A 27,147-nucleotide genomic window follows, 5' to 3' on the forward strand; every position below is an offset into this window, starting at 1 on the left:
CCTTTAGACCATCCAAAAGTGCCCCCAAAGGAAGGCTTTGGGTACAAGAGAACTCCCCAGAGGAGCCTTTACGCAGCCCCACATGCAACTGGACCCTCCGGGTTCGCTGTTCCTGAGCAAACCTAAACGTATCCCTAGCCGTCATCGGAGACGAGTGAAAAATCAGGCCCCAGGAAATGCGTTCCGAGCCCCTTTGGACCATCCAAAAGTGCCCCCAAAGGAAGGCTTTGGGTACAAGAGAACTCCCCAGGGGAGCCTTTACGCAGCCCCACATGCAACTAGACCATCCGTGTTCGCTGTTTCCGAGCATCCCTAAACATAGCCCTAGCCGTCATCGAAGACGACTGAAAAATCAGGCCCCAGGATACGCGTTGCGAGCCCTTTTCGCCCATTCAAAAGTGCCCCCAAAGGAAGGCTTTGGGTACAAGAGAACTCCCCAGGGGAGCCTTTACGCAGCCCCACATGCAACTGGACCCTCCGGGTTCGCTGTTTCCGAGCATCCCTAAACATAGCCATAGCTGGCATGGGAGTAGACTGAAAAACCGAGCCTCAGGAAATGCTTTGCAAGCCCCTTTGGACCATCCAAAAGTGCCCCCAAAAGAAGGCTTTGGGTACAACTGAAGTTCCCCGGGGAGCCTTTACGCAGCCCCACATGCAACTGGACCCTCCGGGTTCGCTGTTTCCGAGCATCCCTAAACATAGCCCTAGCCGGCATCGAAGACGACTGAAAAATCAGGCCCCAGGACATGCGTTGCGAGACCCTTTCGGCCATCCAAAAGTGCCCCTAAAGGAAGGATTTGCTTACATCTGAAGTTCCCAGGGGAGCCTTTACGCAGCCCCACATGCAACTGGACCCTCCGAGTTTGCTGTTTCCAAGCATCCCTAAACATAGCCCTAGTCGTCTTCGGAGACGAGTGAAAAATCAGGCCCCAGGAAATGCGTTCCGAGCCCTTTTCGACCATCCAAAAGTGCCCCCAAAGGAAGGCTTTGGGTACAAGAGAACTCCCCAGGGGAGCCTTTAGGCAGCCCCACATGCAACTGGACCTTCCGGGTTCGCTGTTCCTGAGCAAACCTAAACATAGCCCTAGCCGTCATCAAAGACGAGTGAAAAATCAGGCCCCAGGAAATGCGTTCCGAGCCCTTTTCGCCCATCCAAAAGTGCCCCCAAAGGAAGGCTTTGGGTACAAGAGAACTCCCCAGGGGAGCCTTTACGCAGCCCCACATGCAACTGGACCCTCCGAGTTTGCTGTTTCCAAGCATCCCTAAACATAGCCCTAGTCGTCTTCGGAGACGAGTGAAAAATCAGGCCCCAGGAAATGCGTTCCGAGCCCTTTTCGCCCATCCAAAAGTGCCCCCAAAGGAAGGCTTTGGGTACAAGAGAACTCCCCAGGGGAGCCTTTACGCAGCCCCACATGCAACTGGACCCTCCGGGTTCGCTGATTCCGAGCATCCCTAAACATAGCCCTAGCCGTCTTCGGAGAAGACTGAAAAATCAGGCCCCAGGAAATGCGTTCCGAGTCCTTTTCGCCAATCCAAAAGTGCCCCCAAAGGAAGGCTTTGGGTACAAGAGAACTCCCCAGGGAAGCCTTTACGCAGCCCCACATGCAACTGGACCCTCCAGGTTCGCTGTTTCCGAGCATCCCTAAACATAGCCCTAGCTGGCATGGGAGTAGACTGAAAAACCGGGTCTCAGGAAATGCGTTCCGAGCCCCTTTGGACCATCCAAAAGTGCCCCCAAAGGAAGGCTTTGGGTACAAGTGAACTCCCCAGGGGAGCCTTTATGCAGCCCCACATGCAACTGGACCCTCTGGGTTCGCTGTTTCCGAGCATCCCTAAACATATCCCTAGGTGGCATGGGAGTAGACTGAAAATTCAGGCCCCAGGAAACGCGTTCCGAGCCCTTTTCGCCAATTCAAAAGTGCCCCCAAATGAAGGCTTTGGGTACAAGAGAACTCCCCAGGGGAGCCTTTACGCAGCCCCACATGCAACTGGACCCTCCGGGTTCGCTGTTTCCGAGCATCCCTAAACATAGCCCTAGCCGGCATCGAAGACGACTGAAAAATCAGGCCCCAGGAAATGCGTTGCGAGCCCCTATGTACCATCCAAATGTGCCCCCAAAGGAAGGCTTTGGGTACAAGAGAACTCCCCAGGGGAGCCTTTATGCAGCCCCACATGCAACTGGACCCTCTGGGTTCGCTGTTTCCGAGCATCCCTAAACATAGCCCTAGCCGTCATCGGAGACGAGTGAAAAATCAGGCCCCAGGAAATGCGTTCCGAGTCCTTTTCACCAATCCAAAAGTGCCCCCAAAGGAAGGCTTTGGGTACAAGTGAACTCCCCAGGGGAGCCTTTATGCAGCCCCACATGCAACAGGACCCTCTGGGATCGCTGTTTCCGAGCATCCCTAAACATAGCGCTAGCCGTCATTTGAGACGACTGAAAAATCAGGCCCCAGGAAAAGCGTTGCGAGACCCTTTCGCCCATCCAAAAGTGCCCCCAAAGGAAGGCTTTTGGTACAAGTGAACTCCCCAGGGGAGCCTTTACGCAGCCCCACATGCAACTGGACCCTCCGGGTTCGCTGTTTCCAAGCATCCCTAAACATATCCCTAGCCTTCATAGGAGACGACTGAAAAATCAGGCCCCAGGAAATGCGTTCCGAGCCCTTTTCGCCAATCCAAAAGTGCCCCCAAAGGAAGGCTTTGGGTACAAGAGAACTCCCCAGGGGAGCCTTTACTCAGCCCCACATGCAACTGGACCCTCCGGGTTCGCTGTTTCCGAGCAACCCTAAACATAGCCCTAGCCAGCATGGGAGTAGACTGAAAAACCGAGCCTCAGGAAATGCGTTGCAAGCCCCTTTGGACCATCCAAAAGTGTCCCCAAAGGAAGGCTTTGAGTACAATAGAACTCCCCAGGGGAGCCTTTACACAGCCCCACATGCAACTGGACCCTCCGGGTTCGCTGTTCCTGAGCAAACCTAAACGTAGCCCTAGCCGGCATCGAAGACGACTGAAAAATCAGGCCCCAGGATACGTGTTGCGAGCCCTTTTCGCCCATTCAAAAGTGCCCCCAAAGGAAGGCTTTGGGTACAAGAGAACTCCCCAGGGGAGCCTTTACGCAGCCCCACATGCAACTGGACCCTCCGGGTTCGCTGTTTCCGAGCATCCCTAAACATAGCCCTAGCTGGCATGGGAGTAGACTGAAAAACCGAGCCTCAGGAAATGCTTTGCAAGCCCCTTTGGACCATCCAAAAGTGCCCCCAAAGGAAGGCTTTGGATACAACTGAAGTTCCCAGGGGAGCCTTTACGCAGCCCCACATGCAACTGGACCCTCTGGGTTCGCTGTTTCCGAGCAACCCTAAACATAGCCCTAGCCGTCATCGGAGACGACTGAAAAATCAGGCCCCAGGAAATGCGTTCCAAGTCCTTTTCGCCAATCCAAAAGTGCCCCCAAAGGAAGGCTTTGGGTACAAGTGAACTCCCCAGGGGAGCCTTTATGCAGCCCCACATGCAACTGGACCCTCCGGGTTCGCTGTTTCCGAGCATCCATAAACAGAGCCCTAGCCGGCATCGGAGAAGAGTGAAAAATCAGGCCACAGGAAATGCGTTGCGAGACCCTTTCGCCCATCCAAATGTGCCCCCAAAGGAAGGCTTTGGGTACATCTGAAGTTCCCCGGGGAGCCTTTGCGCAGCCCCACATGCAACTGGACCCTCCGGGTTCGCTGTTTCCGAGCATCCCTAAACAAAGCCATAGCCGTCATCGGAGACGAGTGAAAAATCAGGCCCCAGGAAATGCGTTCCGAGCCCCTTTGGACCATTCAAAAGTGCCCCCAAAGGAAGGCTTTGGGTACAAGAGAACTCCCCAGGGGAGCCTTTACGCAGCCCCACATGCAACTGGACCCTCCGGGTTCGCTGTTTCCGAGCATCCCTAAACATAGCCCTAGCCGGCATGGGAGTAGACTGAAAAACCGGGCCTCAGGAAATGCGTTGCGAGCCCCTTTGGACCATCCAAAAGTGTCACCAAAGGAAGGCTTTGGGTACAAGAGAACTCCCCAGGGGAGCCTTTACGCAGCCCCACATGCAACTGGACCCTCCGGGTTCGCTGTTTCCGAGCAACCCTATACATAGCCCTAGCCGGCATGGGAGTAGACTGAAAAACCGGGCCTCAGGAAATGCGTTGCAAGCCCCTTTTGACCATCCAAAAGTGCCCCCAAAGGAAGGCTTTGGGTCCAATGAACTCCCCAGGGGAGCCTTTACTCAGCCCCACATGCAACTGGACCCTCTGGGTTCGCTGTTTCCGAGCATCCCTAAACATAACCCTAGCCGGCATCGAAGACGACTGAAAAATCAGGCCCCAGGATACGCGTTGCGAGCCCATTTCGCCCATTCAAAACGCCCCCAAAGGAAGGCTTTGGGTACAAGAGAACTCCCCAGGGGAGCCTTTACACAGCCCCACATGCAACTGGACCCTCCGGGTTCGCTGTTCATGAGCAAACCTAAACGTATCCCTAGCCGTCATCGGAGACGACTGAAAAATCAGGCCCCAGGAAATGCGTTCCGAGCCCCTTTGGACCATCCAAAAGTGCCACCAAAGGAAGGCTTTGGGTACAAGTGAACTCCCCAGGGGAGCCTTTACGCAGCCCCACATGCAACTAGACAATCCGGGTTCGCTGTTTCCGAGCATCCCTAAACATAGCCCTAGCCGGCATCGAAGACAACTGAAAAATCAGGCCCCAGGATACGCGTTGCGAGCCCTTTTCGCCCATTCAAAAGTGCCCCCAAAGGAAGGCTTTGGGTACAAGAGAACTCCCCAGGGGAGCCTTTACGCAGCCCCACATGCAACTGGACCCTCCGGGTTCGCTGTTTCCGAGCATCCCTAAACATATCCCTAGCCGTCTTCGGAGACGACTGAAAAATCAGGCCCCAGGAGAAGCGTTTCGAGCCTCTTTGGACCATCCAAAAGTGCCCCCAAAGGAAGGCTTTGGGTACAAGAGAACTCCCCAGGGGAGCCTTTACGCAGCCCCACATGCAACTGGACCCTCCGGGTTCGCTGTTTCCGAGCAACCCTAAACATAGCCCTAGCCATCATGGGAGTAGACTGAAAAACCGGGCCTCAGGAAATGCGTTGCAAGCCCCTTTGGACCATCCAAAAGTGCCCCCAAAGGAAGGCTTTGGGTACAAGAGAACTCCCCAGGGGAGCCTTTACACAGCCCCACATGCAACTGGACCCTCCGGGTTCGCTGTTCCTGAGCAAACCTAAACGTAGCCCTAGCCGTCATCGGAGACGTGTGAAAAATCAGGCCCCAGGAAATGCGTTCCGAGCCCCTTTGGACCATCCAAAAGTGCCACCAAAGGAAGGCTTTGGGTACAAGTGAACTCCCCAGGGGAGCCTTTACGCAGCCCCACATGCAACTAGACCCTCCGGGTTCGCTGTTTCCGAGCATCCCTAAACATAGCCCTAGCCGGCATCGAAGACGACTGAAAAATCAGGCCCCAGGATACGCGTTGCGAGCCCTTTTCGCCCATTCAAAAGTGCCCCCAAAGGAAGGCTTTGGGTACAAGAGAACTCCCCAGGGGAGCCTTTACGCAGCCCCACATGCAACTAGACCATCCGGGTTCGCTGTTTCCGAGCAACCCTAAACATAGCCCTAGCTAGCATGGGAGTAGACTGAAAAACCGAGCCTCGGGAAATGCTTTGCAAGCCCCTTTGGACCATCCAAAAGTGCCCCCAAAGCAAGGCTTTGGGTACAACTGAAGTTCCCAGGGGAGCCTTTACGCAGCCCCACATGCAACTGGACCCTCCGGGTTCGCTGTTTCCGAGCAACCCTAAACATAGCCCTAGCCGTCATTGGAGACGACTGAAAAATCAGGCCCCAGGAAATGCGTTCCGAGTCCTTTTCGCCAATCCAAATGTGCCCCCAAAGGAAGGCTTTGGGTACAAGTGAACTCCCCAGGGGAGCCTTTATGCAGCCCCACATGCAACTGGACCCTCCGGGTTCGCTGTTTCCGAGCATCCCTAAACATAGCCCTAGCCGGCATCGAAGATGACTGAAAAATCTGGCCCATGGAAACGCGTTGCGAGTCCGTTCCGCCAATCCAAAAGTGCCCCCAAAGGAAGGCTTTGGGTACAAGAGAACTCCCCCGGGGAGCCTTTACGCAGCCCCACATGCAACTGGACCCTCCGGGTTCGCTGTTTCCGAGCATCCCTAAACTTAGCCCTAGCAGTCTTCGGAGACGACTGAAAAATCAGGCCCCAGGAAATGCGTTCCGAGTCCTTTTCGCCCATTCAAAAGTGCCCCCAAAGGAAGGCTTTGGGTAGAAGTGAACTCCCCAGGGGAGCCTTTACGCAGCCCCACATGCAACTGGACCCTCCGGGTTCGCTGTTTCCGAGCATCCCTAAACATAGCCCTAGCCGGCATCGAAGACGACTGAAAAATCAGGCCCCAGGAAATGCGTTCCGAGCCCCTATGTACCATCCAAAAGTGCCCCCAAAGGAAGGCTTTGGGTACAAGACAACTCCCCAGGGGAGCCTTTACGCAGCCCCACATGCAACTGGACCCTCCGGGTTCGCTGTTTCCGAGCATCCCTAAACATAGCCCTAGCCGGCATCGAAGACGAGTGAAAAATCAGGCCCCAGGAAATGCGTTGCGAGACCCTTTCGCCCATCCAAAAGTGCCCCCAAAGGAAGGCTTTGGGTACATCTGAAGTTCCCCGGGGAGCCTTTACGCAGCCCCATATGCAACTGGACCCTCCGGGTTCGCTGTTTCCGAGCATCCCTAAACATAGCCCTAGCCGTCATCGGAGACGAGTGAAAAATCAGGCCCCAGGAAACGCGTTCCGAGCCCTTTTTGCCAATTCAAAAGTGCCCCCAAAGGAAGGCTTTGGGTACAAGAGAACTCCCCAGGGGAGCCTTTACGCAGGCCCACATGCAACTGGACCCTCCGGGTTTGCTGTTTCCGAGCATCCCTAAAAATAACCCTAGCCGGCATGGGAGTAGACTGAAAAACCGGGCCTCAGGAAATGCGTTGCAAGCCCCTTTGGACCATCCAAATGTGTCACCAAAGGAAGGCTTTGGGTACAAGAGAACTCCCCAGGGGAGCCTTTACGCAGCCCCACATGCAACTGGACCCTCCGGGTTCGCTGTTCCTGAGCAAACCTAAACGTATCCCTAGCCGTCATCGGAGACGAGTGAAAAATCAGGCCCCAGGAAATGCGTTCCGAGCCCCTTTGGACCATCCAAAAGTGCCCCCAAAGGAAGGCTTTGGGTACAAGTGAACTCCCCAGGGGAGCCTTTACGCAGCCCCACATGCAACTAGACCATCCGGGTTCGCTGTTTCCGAGCAACCCTAAACATAGCCCTAGCCGGCATCGAAGACGACTGAAAAATCAGGCCCCAGGATACGCGTTTCGAGCCCTTTTCGCCCATCCAAAAGTGCCCCCAAAGGAAGGCTTTGGGTACAAGAGCACTCCCCAGGGGAGCCTTTACGCAGCCCCACATGCAACTGGACCCTCCGGGTTCGCTGTTTCCGAGCATCCCTAAACATAGCCCTAGCTGGCATGGGAGTAGACTGAAAAACCGAGCCTCAGGAAATGCTTTGCAAGCCCCTTTGGACCATCCAAAAGTGCCCCAAAGGAAGGCATTGGGTACAACTGAAGTTCCCAGGGGAGCATTTATGCAGCCACACATGCAACTGGACCCTCCGGGTTCGCTGTTTCCGAGCATCCCTAAACATAGCCCTAGCCGTCATCGAAGACGAGTGAAAAATCAGGCCCCAGGAAATGCGTTGCGAGCCCCTTTGGAGCATCCAAAAGTGCCCCCAAAGGAAGGCTTTGGGTACAAGAGAACTCCCCAGGGGAGCCTTTACGCAGCCCCACATGCAACTGGACCCTCCGGGTTCGCTGTTTCCGAGCATCCCTAAACATAGCCCTAGCCGGCATGGGAGTAGACTGAAAAACCGGGCCCATGGAAACGCGTTGCGAGACCCTTTCGCCCATCGAAAAGTGCCCCCAAAGGAAGGCTTTGGGTACAAGAGAACTCCCCAGGGGAGCCTTTACGCAGCCCCACATGCAACTGGACCCTCCGGGTTCGCTGTTTCCGAGCATCCCTAAACATACCCCTAGCCGTCATCGGAGACGAGTGAAAAATCAGGCCCCAGGAAACGCGTTCCGAGCCCTTTTCGCCAATTCAAAAGTGCCCCCAAAGGAAAGCCTTGGGTACAAGAGAACTCCCCAGGGGAGCCTTTGCGCAGCCCCACATGCAACTGGACCCTCCGGGTTCGCTGTTTCTGAGCATCCCTAAACATAGCCCTAGCCGGCATCGAAGACGACTGAAAAATCCGCCCCAGGAAACGCGTTGCGAGACCCTTTCGCCCATCCAAAAGTGTCACCAAAGGAAGGCTTTGGGTACATCTGAAGTTCCCCGGGGAGACTTTACGCAGCCCCATATGCAACTGGACCCCCCGGGTTCGCTGTTTCCGGCCATCCCTAAACATAGCCCTAGCCGTCTTCGGAGACGACTGAAAAATCAGGCCCCAGGAAATGCGTTGCGAGCCCCTTTGGACCATCCAAAAGTGCCCCCAAAGGAACGCTTTGGGTACAAGTGAACTCCCCAGGGGAGCCTTTACGCAGCCCCACATGCAACTGGACCCTCCGGGTTCGCTGTTCCTGAGCAAACCTAAACGTAGCCCTAGACGTCATCGGAGACGAGTGAAAAATCAGGCCCCAGGAAATGCGTTCCGTACCCCTTTGGACCATCCAAAAGTTCCCCCAAAGGAAGGCTTTGGGTACAAGTGAACTCCCCAGGGGAGCCTTTATGCAGCCCCACATGCAACTGGACCCTCCGGGTTCGCTGTTTCTGAGCATCCATAAACATATCCCTAGGCGGCATCGAAGATGACTAAAAAATCAGGCCCGAGGAAACGCGTTGCGAGCCCTTTTCGCCCATCCAAAAGTGCCCCCAAAGGAAGGCTTTGGGTACAAGTGAACTCCCCAGGGGAGCCTTTACGCAGGCCCACATGCAACTGGACCCTCCGGGTTCGCTGTTTCTGAGCATCCCTAAACATTGCACTAGCCGGCATCGAAGACGACTGAAAAATCAGGCCCCAGGCAATGAGTTGCGAGCCCCTATGTACCATCCAAAAGTGCCCCCAAAGGAAGGCTTTGGGTACAAGAGAACTCCCCAGGGGAGCCTTTACGCAGCCCCACATGCAACTGGACCCTCCGGGTTCGCTGTTTCCGAGCATCCCTAAACATAGCCCTAGCCGGCATCGAAGACGACTGAAAAATCAAGCCCCAGGAAACGCGTTGCGAGACCCTTTCGCCCATCCAAAAGTGCCCCCAAAGGAAAGCTTGTGGTACATCTGAAGTTCCCAGGGGAGCCTTTACGCAGCCGCATATGCAACTGGACCCTCCGGGTTCGCTGTTTTTGAGCATCCCTAAACATAGCCCTAGCCGTCTTCGGAGACGAGTGAAAAATCAGGCCCCAGGAAATGCGTTCCGAGCCCCTTTGGACCATTCAAAAGTGCCCCCAAAGGAAGGCTTTGGGTACAAGAGAACTCCCCAGGGGAGCCTTTACGCAGCCCCACATGCAACTGGACCCTCCGGGTTCGCTGTTTCCGAGCATCCCTAAACATAGCCCTAGCCGTCTTCGGAGACGACTGAAAAATCAGGCCCCAGGAGAAGCGTTTCGAGCCCCTTTGGACCATCCAAAAGTGCCCCCAAAGGAAGGCTTTGGGTACAAGAGAACTCCCCAGGGGAGCCTTTACGCAGCCCCACATGCAACTGGACCCTCCGGGTTCGCTGTTTCCGAGCAACCCTAAACATAGCCCTATCTGGCATGGGAGTAGACTGAAAAACCGGGCCTCAGGAAATGCGTTGCAAGCCCCTTTGGACCATCCAAAAGTGTCACCAAAGGAAGGCTTTAGGTACAAGAGAACTCCCCAGGGGAGCCTTTACACAGCCCCACATGCAACTGGACCCTCCGGGTTCGCTGTTCCTGAGCAAACCTAAACGTAGCCCTAGCCGTCATCGGAGACGTGTGAAAAATCAGGCCCCAGGAAATGCGTTCCGAGCCCCTTTGGACCATCCAAAAGTGCCACCAAAGGAAGGCTTTGGGTACAAGTGAACTCCCCAGGGGAGCCTTTACGCAGCCCCACATGCAACTAGACCCTCCGGGTTCGCTGTTTCCGAGCATCCCTAAACATAGCCCTAGCCGGCATCGAAGACGACTGAAAAATCAGGCCCCAGGAAACGCGTTCCGAGCCCTTTTCGCCAATTCAAAAGTGCCTCCAAAGGAAGGCTTTGGGTACAAGAGAACTCCCCAGGGGAGCCTTTACGCAGCCCCACATGCAACTAGACCATCCGGGTTCGCTGTTTCCGAGCAACCCTAAACATAGCCCTAGCCAGCATGGGAGTAGACTGAAAAACCGAGCCTCAGGAAATGCTTTGCAAGCCCCTTTGGACCATCCAAAAGTGCCCCCAAAGCAAGGCTTTGGGTACAACTGAAGTTCCCAGGGGAGCCTTTACGCAGCCCCACATGCAACTGGACCCTCCGGGTTCGCTGTTTCCGAGCAACCCTAAACATAGCCCTAGCCGTCATCGGAGACGACTGAAAAATCAGGCCCCAGGAAATGCGTTCCGAGTCCTTTTCGCCAATCCAAAAGTGCCCCCAAAGGAAGGCTTTGGGTACAAGTGAACTCCCCAGGGGAGCCTTTATGCAGCCCCACATGCAACTGGACCCTCCGGGTTCGCTGTTTCCGAGCAACCCTAAACATAGCCCTAGCCGGCATCGAAGACGACTGAAAAATCTGGCCCATGGAAACGCGTTGCGAGTCCGTTCCGCCAATCCAAAAGTGCCCCCAAAGGAAGGCTTTGGGTACAAGTGAACTCCCCCGGGGAGCCTTTACGCAGCCCCACATGCAACTGGACCCTCCGGGTTCGCTGTTTCCGAGCATCCCTAAACATAGCCCTAGCAGTCTTTGGAGACGACTGAAAAATCAGGCCACAGGAAATGCGTTCCGAGTCCTTTTCGCCCATTCAAAAGTGCCCCCAAAGGAAGGCTTTGGGTAAAAGAGAACTCCCCAGGGGAGCCTTTACGCAGCCCCACATGCAACTGGACCCTCCAGGTTCGCTGTTTCCGAGCATCCCTAAACATAGCCCTAGCCGGCATCGAAGACGACTGAAAAATCAGGCCCCAGGAAATGCGTTGCGAGCCCCTATGTACCATCCAAAAGTGCCCCCAAAGGAAGGCTTTGGGTACAAGAGAACTCCCCAGGGGAGCCTTTACGCAGCCCCACATGCAACTGGACCCTCCGGGTTCGCTGTTTCCGAGCATCCCTAAACATAGCCCTAGCCGTCATCGAAGACGACTGAAAAATCAGGCCCCAGGAAATGCGTTGCGAGACCCTTTCGCCCATCCAAAAGTGCCCCCAAAGGAAGGCTTTGGGTACATCTGAAGTTCCCAGGGGAGCCTTTACGCAGCCCCATATGCAACTGGACCCTCCGGGTTCGCTGTTTCCGAGCATCCCTAAACATAGCCCTAGCCGTCATCGGAGACGAGTGAAAAATCAGGCCCCAGGATACGCGTTGCGAGCCCTTTTCGCCCATCCAAAAGTGCCCCCAAAGGAAGGCTTTGGGTACAAGAGAACTCCCCAGGGGAGCCTTTACGCAGCCCCACATGCAACTGGACCCTCCGGGTTCGCTGTTTCCGAGCATCCCTAAACATAGCCCTAGCCGTCATAGGAGACGAGTGAAAAATCAGGCCCCAGGAAATGCGTTCCGAGTCCTTTTCGCCAATCCAAAAGTGCCCCCAAAGGAAGTCTTTGGGTACAAGTGAACTCCCCAGGGGAGCCTTTACGCAGCCCCACATGCAACTGGACCCTCCGGGTTCGCTGTTCCTGAGCAAACCTAAACGTAGCCCTAGCCGTCATCGGAGACGAGTGAAAAATCAGGCCCCAGGAAATGCGTTCCGAGCCCCTTTGGACCATCCAAAAGTGCCCCCAAAGGAAGGCTTTGGGTACAAGTGAACTCCCCAGGGGAGCCTTTATGCAGCCCCACATGCAACTGGACCCTCCGGGTTCGCTGTTTCCGAGCATCCCTAAACATATCACTAGCCGGCATGGAAGACGACTAAAAAATCAGGCCCCAGGAAACGCGTTGCTAGCCCTTTTCGCCCAACCAAAAGTGCCCCCAAAGGAAGGCTTTGGTTACAAGAGAACTCCCCAGGGGAGCCTTTACGCAGCCCCACATGCAACTGGACCCTCCGGGTTCGCTGTTTCCGAGCATCCCTAAACATAGCCCTAGCCGTCATCGAAGACGACTGAAAAAACAGGCCCCAGGAAATGCGTTGCGAGACCCTTTCGCCCATCCAAAAGTGCCCCCAAAGGAACGCTTTGGGTACATGTGAAGTTCCCCGGGGAACCTTTACGCAGCCCCACATTGAACTGGACCCTCTGGGTTCGCTGTTTCCGAGCATTGCTAAACATATCCCTAGCCGGCATCGAAGACGACTAAAAAATCAGGCCCCAGGAAATGCGTTGCGAGCCCTTTTTGCCCATCCAAAAGTGTCACCAAAGGAAGGCTTTAGGTACAAGTGAACTCCCCAGGGGAGCCTTTACACAGCCCCACATGCAACTGGACCCTCCGGGTTTGCTGTTTCCGAGCTTCCCTAAACATAGCCTTAGCCGTCTTTGGAGACGACTAAAAATCAGGCCCCAGGAAATGCGTTCCGAGCCCTTTTCGCCCATCCAAAAGTGCCCCCAAAGGAAGGCTTTGGGTACATCTGAAGTTCCCAGGGGAGCCTTTATGCAGCCCCACATGCAACTGGACCCTCCGGGTTCGCTGTTTCCGAGCATCCCTAAACATAGCCCTAGCTGGCATCGAAGACGACTGAAAAACCAGGCCCCAGGAAACGCGTTGCGAGACCCTTTCGCCCATCGAAAAGTGCCCCCAAAGGAACGCTTTGGGTACGTCTGAAGTTCCCCGGGGAGCCTTTACGCAGCCCCACATGCAACTGGACCCTCCGGGTTCGCTGTTTCCGAGCATCCCTACACATAGCCCTAGCCGTCATAGGAGACGAGTGAAAAATCAGGCCCCAGGAAATGCGTTCCGAGTCCTTTTCGCCAATCCAAAAGTGCCCCCAAAGGAAGTCTTTGGGTACAAGTGAACTCCCCAGGGGAGCCTTTACGCAGCCCCACATGCAACTGGACCCTCCGGGTTCGCTGTTTCCGAGAATCCCTAAACATAGCCCTAGCCGGCATCGAAGACGACTGAAAAATCAGGCCCCAGCAAACGCGTTGCGAGACTCTTTCGCCCATACAAAAGTGCCCCCAAATGAAGGCTTGGGGTACATCTGAAGTTCCCCGGGGAGCCTTTACGCAGCCCCACATGCAACTGGACCCTCTGGGTTCGCTGTTTCCGAGCATCCCTAAACATATCCCTAGCCGGCATGGGAGTAGACTGAAAAACCGGGCCTCAGGAAATGCGTTGCAAGCCCCTTTGGACCATCCAAAAGCGTCACCAAAGGAAGGCTTTGGGTACAAGAGAACTCCCCAGGGGAGCCTTTACGCAGCCCCACATGCAACTGGACCCTCTGGGTTCGCTGTTTCCGAGCATCCCTAAACATAGCCCTAGCCGGCATCGAAGACGACTGAAAAATCAGGCCCCAGGAAATGCGTTCCGAGCCCTTTTTGCCCATCCAAAAATGCCCCCAAAGGAAGGCTTTGGGTACAAGAGAACTCCCCAGGGGAGCCTTTACGCAGCCCCACATGCAACTGGACCCTCCGGGTTCGCTGTTTCCGAGCATCCCTAAACATAGCCCTAGCCGTCATCGGAGACGAGTGAAAAATCAGGCCCCAGGAAATGCATTCCGAGACCTTTTCGCCAATCCAAAATTGCCCCCAAAGTAAGGCTTTGGGTACATCTGAAGATCCCCGGGGAACCTTTACGCAGACCCACATGCATTTGGACCCTCCGGGTTCGCTGTTTCCGAGCATCCCTAAACATATCCCTAGCCGGCATGGGAGTAGACTGAAAAACCGGGCCTCAGGAAATGCGTTGCAAGCCCCTTTGGACCATCCAAAAGTGTCCCCAAAGGAAGGCTTTGGGTACAAGAGAACTCCCCAGGGGAGCCTTTACGCAGCCCCACATGCAACTGGACCCTCCGGGTTCGCTGTTCCTGAGCAAACCTAAACGTATTCCTAGCCGTCATCGGAGACGAGTGAAAAATCAGGCCCCAGGAAATGCGTTCCGAGCCCCTTTGGACCATCCAAAAGTGCCACCAAAGGAAGGCTTTGGGTACAAGAGAACTCCCCAGGGGAGCCTTTATGCAGCCCCACATGCAATTGGACCCTCCGGGTTCGCTGTTTCCGAGCATCCCTAAACATAGCCCTAGCCGGCATCGAAGACGACTGAAAAATCAGGCCCCAGGAAACGCGTTGCGAGCCCCTTTCGTCCATCCAAAAGTGCCCCCAAAGGAAGGCTTTGGGTACATCTGAAGTTCCCAGGGGAGCCTTTACGCAGCCCCACATGCAACTGGACCCTCCGGGTTCGCTGTTTCCGAGCATCCCTAAACATAGCCCTAGCCGTCATCGGAGACGAGTGAAAAATCAGGCCCCAGGAAATGCGTTCCGAGCCATTTTCGCCAATTCAAAAGTGCCCCCAAAGGAAGGCTTTGGGTACAAGAGAACTCCCCAGGGGAGCCTTTACGCAGCCCCACATGCAACTGGACCCTCCGGGTTCGCTGTTTCCGAGCATCCCTAAACATAGCCCTAGCCGGCATGGGAGTAGACTGAAAAACCGGGCCTCAGGAAATGCGTTGCAAGCCCGTTTCGCCCTTGCAAAAGTGTCACCAAAGGAAGGCTTTGGGTACAAGAGAACTCCCCAGGGGAGCCTTTACGCAGCCCCACATGCAACTGGACCCTCCGGGTTCGCTGTTCCTGAGCAATCCTAAACGTATCCCTAGCCGTCATCGGAGACGAGTGAAAAATCAGGCCCCAGGAAATGTGTTCCGAGCCCCTTTGGACCATCCAAAAGTGTCACCAAAGGAAGGCTTTGGGTACAAGAGAACTCCCCAGGGGAGCCTTTATGCAGCCCCACATGCAACTGGACCCTCCGGGTTCGCTGTTCCTGAGCAAACCTAAACGTATCCCTAGCCGGCATCGGAGACGAGTGAAAAATCAGGCCCCAGGAAATGTGTTCCGAGCCCCTTTGGACCATCCAAAAGTGTCACCAAAGGAAGGCTTTGGGTAGAAGAGAACACCCCAGGGGAGCCTTTATGCAGCCCCACATGCAACTGGACCCTCCGGGTTCGCTGTTTCCGAGCATCCCTAAACATAGCCCTAGCCGGCATCGAAGACGACTGAAAAATCAGGCCCCAGGAAATGTGTTCCGAGCCCTTTTTGCCCATCCAAAAGTGCCCCCAAAGGAAGGATTTGGGTACAAGAGAACTCCCCACGGGAGCCTTTACGCAGCCCCACATGCAACTGGACCCTCCGGGTTCGCTGTTTCCGAGCATCCCTAAACGTAGCCCTAGCCGGCATCGAAGACGACTGAAAAATCAGGCCCCAGGAAACGCGTTGCGAGACTCTTTCGCCCATCCAAAAGTGCCCCCAAATGAAGGCTTGGGGTACATCTGAAGTTCCCCGGGGAGCCTTTACGCAGCCCCACATGCAACTGGACCCTCGGGGTTCGCTGTTTCCGAGCATCCCTAAACATAGCCCTAGCCGGCATCGAAGACGACTGAAAAATCAGGCCCCAGGAAATGCATTCCGAGACCTTTTCGCCAATCCAAAATTGTCCCAAAAGGAAGGCTTTGGGTACATCTGAAGTTCCCAGGGGAGCCTTCACGCAGCCCCACATGCAACTGGACCCTCTGGGTTCGCTGTTTCCGAGCATCCCTAAACATAGCCCTAGCCGTCATCGAAGACGACTGAAAAATCAGGCCCCAGGAAATGCATTCCGAGACCTTTTCGCCAATCCAAAATTGCCCCCAAAGGAAGGCTTTGGGTACATCTGAAGTTCCCCGGGGAACCTTTACGCAGCCCCACATGCAACTGGATCCTCTGGGTTCGCTGTTTCCGAGCATCCCTAAACATATCCCTAGCCGGCATGGGAGTAGACTGAAAAACCGGGCCTCAGGAAATGCGTTGCAAGCCCCTTTGGACCATCCAAAAGTGTCACCAAAGGAAGGCTTTGGGTACAAGAGAACTCCCCAGGGGAGCCTTTATGCAGCCCCACATGCAACTGGACCCTCCGGGTTCGCTGTTCCTGAGCAAACCTAAACGTATCCCTAGCCATCATCGGAGACGAGTGAAAAATCAGGCCCCAGGAAATGCGTTCCGAGCCCCTTTCGCCCATCCAAAAGTGCCCCCAAAGGAAGGCTTTGGGTACAAGAGAACTCCCCAGGGGAGCCTTTACGCAGCCCCACATGCAACTGGACCCTCCGGGTTCGCTGTTTCCGAGCATCCCTAAACCTAGCCCTAGCTGGCATGGGAGTAGACTGAAAAACCGAGCCTCAGGAAATGATTTGCAATCCCCTTTGGACCATCCAAAAGTGCCACCAAAGGAAGGCTTTGGGTACAAGAGAACTCCCCAGGGGAGCCTTTATGCAGCCCCACATGCAATTGGACCCTCCGGGTTCGCTGTTTCCGAGCATCCCTAAACGTAGCCCTAGCCGTCATCGGAGACGAGTGAAAAATCAGGCCCCAGGAAACGCGTTGCGAGACCCTTTCATCCATCCAAAAGTGCCCCCAAAGGAAGGCTTTGGGTACATCTGAAGATCCCAGGGGAGCCTTCACGCAGCCCCACATGCAACTGGACCCTACGGGTTCGCTGTTTCCGAGCATCCCTAAACATAGCCCTAGCCGTCATCGGAGACGAGTGAAAAATCAGGCCCCAGGAAATGCGTTCCGAGCCCTTTTCGCCAATTCAAAAGTGCCCCCAAAGGAAGGCTTTGGGTAGAAGTGAACTCCCCAGGGGAGCCTTTACGCAGCCCCACATGCAACTGGACCCTCCGGGTTCGCTGTTTCCGAGCATCCCTAAACATAGCCCTAGCCGGCATCGAAATGACTAAAAAATCAGGCCCCAGGAAATGCGTTCCGAGTCCTTTTAGCCAATCCAAAAGTGCCCCCAAAGGAAGGCTTTGGGTAGAAGAGAACTCCCCAGGGGAGCCTTTACACAGCCCCACATGCAACTGGACCCTCCGGGTTCGCTGTTTCCGAGCATCCCTAAACATAGCCCTAGCCGGCATCGAAGACGACTGAAAAATCAGGCCCCAGGAAACGCGTTGCGAGACTCTTTCGCCCATCCAAAAGTGCCCCCAAATGAAGGCTTGGGGTACATCTGAAGTTCCCCGGGGAGCCTTTACGCAGCCCCACATGCAACTGGACCCTCGGGGTTCGCTGTTTCCGAGCATCCCTAAACATAGCCCTAGCCGGCATCGAAGACGACTGAAAAATCAGGCCCCAGGAAATGCATTCCGAGACCTTTTCGCCAATCCAAAATTGTCCCAAAAGGAAGGCTTTGGGTACATCTGAAGTTCCCAGGGGAGCCTTCACGCAGCCCAACATGCAACTGGACCCTCCGGGTTCGCTGTTTCCGAGCATCCCTAAACATAGCCCTAGCCGTCATCGAAGACGACTGAAAAATCAGGCCCCAGGAAATGCGTTGCGAGCCCCTTTGGACCATCCAAAAGTGCCCCCAAAGGAAGGCTTTGGGTACAAGAGAACTCCCCAGGGGAGCCTTTATGCAGCCCCACATGCAATTGGACCCTCCGGGTTCGCTGTTTCCGAGCATCCCTAAACATAGCCCTAGCCGGCATCGAAGACGACTGAAAAATCAGGCCCCAGGAAACGCGTTGCGAGCCCCTTTGGACCATCCAAAAGTGCCCCCAAAGGAAGGCTTTGGGTACAAGTGAACTCCCCAGGGGAGCCTTTACACAGCCCCACATGCAACTGGACCCTCCGGGTTCGCTGTTTCCGAGCATCCCTAAACATAGCCCTAGCCGTCATCGGAGACGAGTGAAAAATCAGGCCCCAGGAAATGCGTTCCGAGTCCTTTTAGCAATCCAAAAGTGCCCCCAAAGGAAGGCTTTGGGTACAAGAGAACTCCCCAGGGGAGCCTTTACGCAGCCCCACATGCAACTGGACCCTCCGGGTTCGCTGTTTCCGAGCATCCCTAAACGTAGCCCTATCTGTCTTCGGAGACGAGTGAAAAATCAGGCCCCAGGAAATGTGTTGCAAGCCCCTTTCGCCCATCCAAAAGTGCCCCCAAAGGAAGGCTTTGGGTACAACTGAAGTTCCCAGGGGAGCCTTTACGCAGCCCCACATGCAACTGGACCCTCCGGGTTCGCTGTTTCCGAGCATCCCTAAACATAGCCCTAGCCGTCATCGAAGACGACTGAAAAATCAGGCTCCAGGAAACGCGTTTCGAGCCCTTTTCGCCAATCCAAAAGTGCCCCCAAAGGAAGGCTTTGGGTACAAGTGAACTCCCCAGGGGAGCCGTTACGCAGCCCCACATGCAACTGGACCCTCTGTGTTCGCTGTTTCCGAGCATCCCTAAACATAGCCCTAGCCGGCATCGAAGACGACTGAAAAATCAGGCCCCAGAAAACGCGTTGCGAGACCCTTTGGACCATCCAAAAGTGCCCCCAAAGGAAGGCTTTGGGTAGAAGAGAACTCCCCAGGGGAGCCTTTACGCAGCCCCACATGCAACTGGACCCTCCGGTTTCGCTGTTTCCGAGCATCCCTAAACATAGCCCTATACGGCATCGAAGACGACTGAAAAATCAGGCCCCAGGAAATGTGTTCCGATCCCTTTTTGCCCATCCAAAAGTGCCCCCAAAGGAAGGATTTGGGTACAAGAGAACTCCCCACGGGAGACTTTACGCAGCCCCACATGCAACTGGACCCTCCGGGTTCGCTGTTTCCGAGCATCCCTAAACTTAGCCCTAGCCGGCATCGAAGACGACTGAAAAATCAGGCCCCAGGAAACGCGTTGCGAGACTCTTTCGCCCATCCAAAAGTGCCCCCAAATGAAGGCTTGGGGTACATCTGAAGTTCCCAGGGGAGCCTTCACGCAGCCCCACATGCAACTGGACCCTCCGGGTTCGCTGTTTCCGAGCATCCCTAAACATAGCCCTAGCCGGCATCGAAGACGACTGAAAAATCAGGCCCCAGGAAATGCATTCCGAGACCTTTTCGCCAATCCAAAATTGTCCCAAAAGGAAGGCTTTGGGTACATCTGAAGTTCCCCGGGGAACTTTTACGCAGCCCCACATGCAACTGGACCCTCCGGGTTCGCTGTTTCCGAGCATCCCTAAACATATCCCTAGCCGGCATGGGAGTAGACTGAAAAACCGGGCCTCAGGAAATGCGTTGCAAGCCCCTTTGGACCATCCAAAAGTGTCACCAAAGGAAGGCTTTGGGTACAAGAGAACTCCCCAGGGGAGCCTTTACGCAGCCCCACATGCAACTGGACCCTCCGGGTTCGCTGTTTCCGAGCATCCCTAAACATAGCCCTAGCCGGCATCGAAGACGACTGAAAAATCAGGCCCCAGGAAACGCGTTGCGAGACTCTTTCGCCCATCCAAATTTGCCCCCAAATGAAGGCTTTGGGTACATCTGAAGTTCCCCGGGGAACCTTTACGCAGACCCACATGCAATTGGACCCTCTGGGTTCGCTGTTTCCGAGCATCCCTAAACATAGCCCTAGCCGTCATCGAAGACGACTGAAAAATCAGGCCCCAGAAAACGCGTTGCGAGACCCTTTGGACCATCCAAAAGTGCCCCCAAAGGAAGGCTTTGGGTACAAGAGAACTCCCAGGGGAGCCTTTACGCAGCCCCACATGCAACTGGACCCTCCGGGTTCGCTGTTTCCGAGCATCCCTAAACATAGCCCTAGCCGGCATCGAAGACGACTGAAAAATCAGGCCCCAGGAAATGCATTCCGAGACCTTTTCGCCAATCCAAAATTGTCCCAAAAGGAAGGCTTTGGGTACATCTGAAGTTCCCCGGGGAACTTTTACGCAGCCCCACATGCAACTGGACCCTCCGGGTTCGCTGTTTCCGAGCATCCCTAAACATATCCCTAGCCGGCATGGGAGTAGACTGAAAAACCGGGCCTCAGGAAATGCGTTGCAAGCCCCTTTGGACCATCCAAAAGTGTCACCAAAGGAAGGCTTTGGGTACAAGAGAACTCCCCAGGGGAGCCTTTACGTAGCCCCACATGCAACTGGACCCTCCGGGTTCGCTGTTTCCAAGCATCCCTAAACATAGCCCTAGCCGGCATTGAAGACGACTGAAAAATCAGGCCCCAGGAAATGCGTTCCGAGCCCTTTTTGCCCATCCAAAAATGCCCCCAAAGGAAGGATTTGGGTACAAGAGAACTCCCCACGGGAGACTTTACGCAGCCCCACATGCAACTGGACCCTCCGGGTTCGCTGTTTCCGAGCATCCCTAAACATATCCCTAGCCGGCATCGAAGACGACTGAAAAATCAGGCCCCAGGAAACGCGTTGCGAGACTCTTTCGCCCATCCAAATTTGCCCCCAAATGAAGGCTTTGGGTACATCTGAAATTCCCCGGGGAACCTTTACGCAGACCCACATGCAATTGGACCCTCTGGGTTCGCTGTTTCCGAGCATCCCTAAAAATAGCCCTAGCCGTCATAGAAGACGACTGAAAAATCAGGCCCCAGGAAATGCGTTGCGAGCCCCTTTGGACCATCCAAAAGTGCCCCTAAAGGAAGGCTTTGGGTACAAGAGAACTCCCCAGGGGAGCCTTTATGCAGCCCCACATGCAATTGGACCCTCCAGGTTCGCTGTTTCCGAGCATCCCTAAACATAGCCCTAGCCGGCATCGAAGACGACTGAAAAATCAGGCCCCAGGAAACGCGTTGCGAGCCCCTTTGGACCATCCAAAAGTGCCCCCAAAGGAAGGCTTTGGGTACAAGAGAACTCCCCAGGGGAGCCTTTACGCAGCCCCACATGCAACTGGACCCTCCGGGTTCGCTGTTTCCGAGCATCCCTAAACATAGCCCTAGCCGGCATGGGAGTAGACTGAAAAACCGGGCCTCAGGAAATGCGTTGCAAGCCCCTTTCGCCCTTGCAAAAGTGTCACCAACGGAAGGCTTTGGGTACAAGAGAACTCCCAGGGGGAGGCTTTACGCAGCCCCACATGCAACTGGACCCTCCGGGTTCGCTGTTCCTGAGCAAACCTAAACGTATCCCTAGCCGTCATCGGAGACGAGTGAAAAATCAGGCCCCAGGAAATGCGTTCCGAGCCCCTTTGGACCATCCAAAAGTGCCCCCAAAGGAAGGCTTTGGGTACAAGTGAACTCCCCAGGGGAGCCTTTACGCAGCCCCACATGCAACTAGACCATCCGGGTTCGCTGTTTCCGAGCAACCCTAAACATAGCCCTAGCCGGCATGGGAGTAGACTGAAAAATCAGGCCCCAGGAAACGCGTTGCGAGACTCTTTCGCCCATCCAAAAGTGCCCCCAAATGAAGGCTTTGGGTACATCTGAAGTTCCCCGGGGAGCCGTTACGCAGCCCCACATGCAACTGGACCCTCGGGGTTCGCTGTTTCCGAGCATCCCTAAACATAGCCCTAGCCGGCTTCGAAGACGACTGAAAAATCAGGCCCCAGGAAATGCATTCCGAGACCTTTTCGCCCATCCAAAAGTGCCCCCAAAGGAAGGCTTTGGGTACATCTGAAGTTCCCCAGGGAACCTTTACGCAGCCCCACATGCAACTGGATCCTCCGGGTTCGCTGTTTCCGAGCATCCCTAAACATATCCCTAGCCGGCATGGGAGTAGACTGAAAAACCGGGCCTCAGGAAATGCGTTGCAAGCCCCTTTGGACCATCCAAAAGTGCCCCCAAAGGAAGGCTTTGGGTACAAGAGAACTCCCCAGGGGAGCCTTTACGCAGCCCCACATGCAACTGGACCCTCCGGGTTCGCTGTTCCTGAGCAAAACTAAACGTATCCCTAGCCGTCATCGGAGACGACTGAAAAATCAGGCCCCAGGAAATGCGTTCCGAGCCCCTTTGGACCATCCAAAAGTGCCCCCAAAGGAAGGCTTTGGGTACAAGTGAACTCCCCAGGGGAGCCTTTATGCAGCCCCACATGCAACTGGACCCTCCGGGTTCGCTGTTTCCGAGCATCCCTAAACATAGCCCTAGTCGTCATCGGTGACGAGTGAAAAATCAGGCCCCAGGAAATGTGTTTCGAGTCCTTTTCGCCAATCCAAAAGTGCCCCCAAAGGAAGGCTTTGGGTACAAGTGAACTCCCCAGGGGAGACTTTACGCAGCCCCACATGCAACTGGACCCTCCGGGTTCGCTGTTTCCGAGCATCCCTAAACGTAGCCCTATCTGTCTTCGGAGACGAGTGAAAAATCAGGCCCCAGGAAATGCGTTCCGAGCCCCTTTGGACCATCCAAACGTGCCCCCATAGGAAGGCTTTGGGTACAACTGAAGTTCCCAGGGGAGCCTTTACGCAGCCCAACATGCAACTGGACCCTCCGGGTTCGCTGTTTCCGAGCATCCCTAAACATAGCCCTAGCCGGCATCGAAGACGACTGAAAAATCAGGCCCCAGGAAACGCGTTTCGAGCCCTTTTCGCCAATCCAAATGTGCCCCCAAAGGAAGGCTTTGGGTACAAGAGAACTCCCCAGGGGAGCCTTTACGCAGCCCCACATGCAACTGGACCCTCCGGGTTCGCTGTTTCCGAGCATCCCTAAACATAGCCCTAGCCGGCATCGAAGACGACTGAAAAATCAGGCCCCAGGAAATGCGTTCCGAGCCCTTTTTGCCCTTCCAAATGTGCCCCCAAAGGAAGGATTTGGGTACAAGAGAACTCCCCACGGGAGCCTTTACGCAGCCCCACATGCAATTGGACCCTCCGGGTTCGCTGTTTCCGAGCATCCCTAAACATAGCCCTAGCCGGCATCGAAGACGACTGAAAAATCAGGCCCCAGGAAAAGCGTTGCGAGACTCTTTCGCCCATCCAAAAGTGCCCCCAAATGAAGGCTTGGGGTGCATCTGAAGTTCCCCGGGGAGCCTTTATGCAGCCCCACATGCAATTGGACCCTCCGGGTTCGCTGTTTCCGAGCATCCCTAAACATAGCCCTAGCCGGCATCGAAGACGACTGAAAAATCAGGCCCCAGGAAATGCATTCCGAGACCTTTTCGCCAATCCAAAATTGCCCCCAAAGGAAGGCTTTGGGTACATCTGAAGTTCCCCGGGGAACCTTTACGCAGCCCCACATGCAACTGGACCCTCCGGGTTCGCTGTTTCCGAGCATCCCTAAACATAGCCCTAGCCGGCATGGGAGTAGACTGAAAAACCGGGCCTCAGGAAATGCGTTGCGGGACACTTTCGCCCATCCAAAAGTGTCCCCAAAGGAAGGCTTTGGGTACAAGAGAACTCCCCAGGGGAGCCTTTACGCAGCCCCACATGCAACTGGACCGTCCGGGTTCGCTGTTCCTGAGCAAACCTAAACGTAGCCCTAGCCGTCATCGGAGACGAGTGAAAAATCAGGCCCCAGGAAATGCGTTCCGAGCCCCTTTGGACCATCCAAAAGTGCCCCCAAAGGAAGGCTTTGGGTACAACTGAAGTTCCCAGGGGAGCCTTTACGCAGCCCCACATGCAACTGGACCCTCCGGGTTCGCTGTTTCCGAGCATCCCTAAACATAGCCCTAGCCGTCATCGGAGACGAGTGAAAAATCAGGCCCCAGGAAATGCGTTCCGAGTCCTTTTCGCCAATCCAAAAGTGCCCCCAAAGGAAGGCTTTGGGTACAAGTGAACTCCCCAGGGGAGCCTTTACGCAGCCCCACATGCAACTGGACCCTCTGGGTTCGCTGTTTCCGAGCATCCCTAAACATAGTCCTAGCCGTCATCGAAGACGACTGAAAAATCAGGCCCCAGGAAATGCGTTGCGAGCCCCTTTGGACCATCCAAAAGTGCCACCAAAGGAAGGCTTTGGGTACAAGAGAACTCCCCAGGGGAGCCTTTATGCAGCCCCACATGCAATTGGACCCTCCGGGTTCGCTGTTTCCGAGCATCCCTAAACATAGCCCTAGCCGGCATCGAAGACGACTGAAAAATCAGGCCCCAGGAAACGCGTTGCGAGACCCTTTCGCCCATCCAAAAGTGCCCCCAAAGGAAGGCTTTGGGTACATCTGAAGTACCCAGGGGAGCCTTTACGCAGCCCCACATGCAACTGGACCCTCCGGGTTCGCTGTTTCCGAGCATCCCTAAACATAGCCCTAGCCGGCATCGGAGACGAGTGAAAAATCAGGCCCCAGGAAATGCGTTCCGAGTCCTTTTCACCAATCCAAAAGTGCCCCCAAAGGAAGGCTTTGGGTACAAGTGAACTCCCCAGGGGAGCCTTTACGCAGCCCCACATGCAACTGGACCCTCCGGGTTCGCTGTTTCCGAGCATCCCTAAACATAGCCCTAGCCGGCATCGAAGACGACTGAAAAATCAGGCCCCAGGAAACGCGTTGCAAGACCCTTTCATCCATCCAAAAGTGCCCCCAAAGGAAGGCTTGGGGTACATCTGAAGTTCCCAGGGGAGCCTTTACGCAGCCCCACATGCAACTGGACCCTCCGGGTTCGCTGTTTCCGAGCATCCCTAAACATAGCCCTAGCCGTCATCGGAGACGAGTGAAAAATCAGGCCCCAGGAAATGCGTTCCGAGCCCTTTTCGCCAATCCAAAAGTGCCCCCAAAGGAAGGCTTTGGGTACAAGAGAACGACCCAGGGGAGCCTTTACGCAGCCCCACATGCAACTGGACCCTCCGGGTTCGCTGTTTCCGAGCATCCCTAAACATAGCCCTAGCCGGCATGGGAGTAGACTGAAAAACTGGGCCTCAGGAAATGCGTTGCAAGCCCCTTTCGCCCTTCCAAAAGTGTCACCAAAGGAAGGCTTTGGGTACAAGAGAACTCCCCAGGGGAGCCTTTACGAAGCCCCACATGCAACTGGACCCTCCGGGTTCGCTGTTTCCGAGCAACCCTAAACGTAGCCCTATCTGTCTTCGGAGACGAGTGAAAAATCAGGCCCCAGGATACGCGTTGCGAGCCCTTTTCGCCCATTCAAAAGTGCCCCCAAAGGAAGGCTTTGGGTAAAAGAGAACTCCACAGGGGAGCCTTTACACAGCCCCACATGCAACTGGACCCTCCGGGTTCGCTGTTTCCGAGCATCCCTAAACATAGCCCTAGCTGGCATGGGAGTAGACTGAAAAACCGAGCCTCAGGAAATGCTTTGCAAGCCCCTTTGGACCATCCAAAAGTGCCCCCAAAGGAAGGCTTTGGGTACAAGTGAACTCCCCAGGGAAGCCTTTACGCAGCCCCACATGCAACTGGACCCTCCGGGTTCGCTGTTTCCGAGCATCCCTAAACATATCCCTAGCCGTCATCGAAGACGACTGAAAAATCAGGCCCCAGGAAATGCGTTGCGAGCCCCTTTGGACCATCCAAAAGTGCCCCCAAAGGAAGGCTTTGGGTACAAGAGAACTCCCCAGGGGAGGCTTTATGCTGCCCCACATGCAACTGGACCCTCCGGGTTCGCTGTTTCCGAGCATCCCTAAACATAGCCCTAGCCGTCTTCGGAGACGAGTGAAAAATCAGGCCCCAGGAAACGCGTTGCGAGACCCTTTCGCCCTTCCAAAAGTGCCCCCAAAGGAAGGCTTTGGGTACATCTGAAGTTCCCCGGGGAGCCTTTACGCAGCCCCACATGCAACTAGACCCTCCGGGTTCGCTGTTTCCGAGCAACCCTAAACGTAGCCCTATCTGTCTTCGGAGACGAGTGAAAAATCAGGCCCCAGGAAACGCGTTGCGAGCCCTTTTCGCCCATTCAAAAGTGCCCCCAAAGGAAGGCTTTGGGTACAAGAGAACTCCCCAGGGGAGCCTTTACGCAGCCCCACTGCAACTGGACCCTCCGGGTTCGCTGTTTCCGAGCATCCCTTAACATAGCCCTAGCTGGCATGGGAGTAGACTGAAAAACCGGGCCTCAGGAAATGCTTTGCAAGCCCCTTTGCACCATCCAAAAGTGCCCCCAAAGGAAGGCTTTGGGTACAACTGAAGTTCTCAGGGGAGCCTTTACGCAGCCCCATATGCAACTGGACCCTCCGGGTTCGCTGTTTCCGAGCATCCCTAAACATAGCCCTAGCCATCATCGAAGACGACTGAAAAATCAGGCCCCAGGAAATGCGTTGCGAGCCCCTTTGGACCATCCAAAAGTGCCCCCAAAGGAAGGCTTTGGGTACAAGAGAACTCCCCAGGGGAGCCTTTACGCAGCCCCACATGCAACTGGACCCTCCGGGTTCGCTGTTCCTGAGCAAACCTAAACGTAGCCCTAGCCGTCATCGGAGACGAGTGAAAAATCAGGCCCCAGGAAATGCGTTCCGAGCCCCTTTGGACCATCCAAAAGTGCCCCCAAAGGAAGGCTTTGGGTACAAGAGAACTCCCCAGGGGAGCCTTTACGCAGCCCCACATGCAACTGGACCCTCCGGGTTCGCTGTTTCCGAGCATCCCTAAACCTAGCCCTAGCTGGCATGGGAGTAGACTGAAAAACCGAGCCTCAGGAAATGATTTGCAATCCCCTTTGGACCATCCAAAAGTGCCCCCAAAGGAAGGCTTTGGGTACAACTGAAGTTCCCAGGGGAGCCTTTACGCAGCCCCACATGCAACTGGACCCTCCGGGTTCGCTGTTTCCGAGCATCCCTAAACATAGCCCTAGCCGTCATCGGAGACGAGTGAAAAATCAGGCCCCAGGAAATGCGTTCCGAGTCCTTTTCGCCAATCCAAAAGTGCCCCCAAAGGAAGGCTTTGGGTACAAGTGAACTCCCCAGGGGAGCCTTTACGCAGCCCCACATGCAACTGGACCCTCTGGGTTCGCTGTTTCCGAGCATCCCTAAACATAGCCCTAGCCGTCATCGAAGACGACTGAAAAATCAGGCCCCAGGAAATGCGTTGCGAGCCCCTTTGGACCATCCAAAAGTGCCCCCAAAGGAAGGCTTTGGGTACAAGAGAACTCCCCAGGGGAGCCTTTATGCAGCCCCACATGCAATTGGAGCCTCCGGGTTCGCTGTTTCCGAGCATCCCTAAACATAGCCCTAGCCGTCATCGAAGACGACTGAAAAATCAGGCCCCAGGAA

The sequence above is a fragment of the Anas platyrhynchos genome, chromosome 3, assembly GCF_047663525.1.
Source record: "Anas platyrhynchos isolate ZD024472 breed Pekin duck chromosome 3, IASCAAS_PekinDuck_T2T, whole genome shotgun sequence".
NCBI classification, from domain to species: Eukaryota; Metazoa; Chordata; class Aves; order Anseriformes; family Anatidae; genus Anas; species Anas platyrhynchos.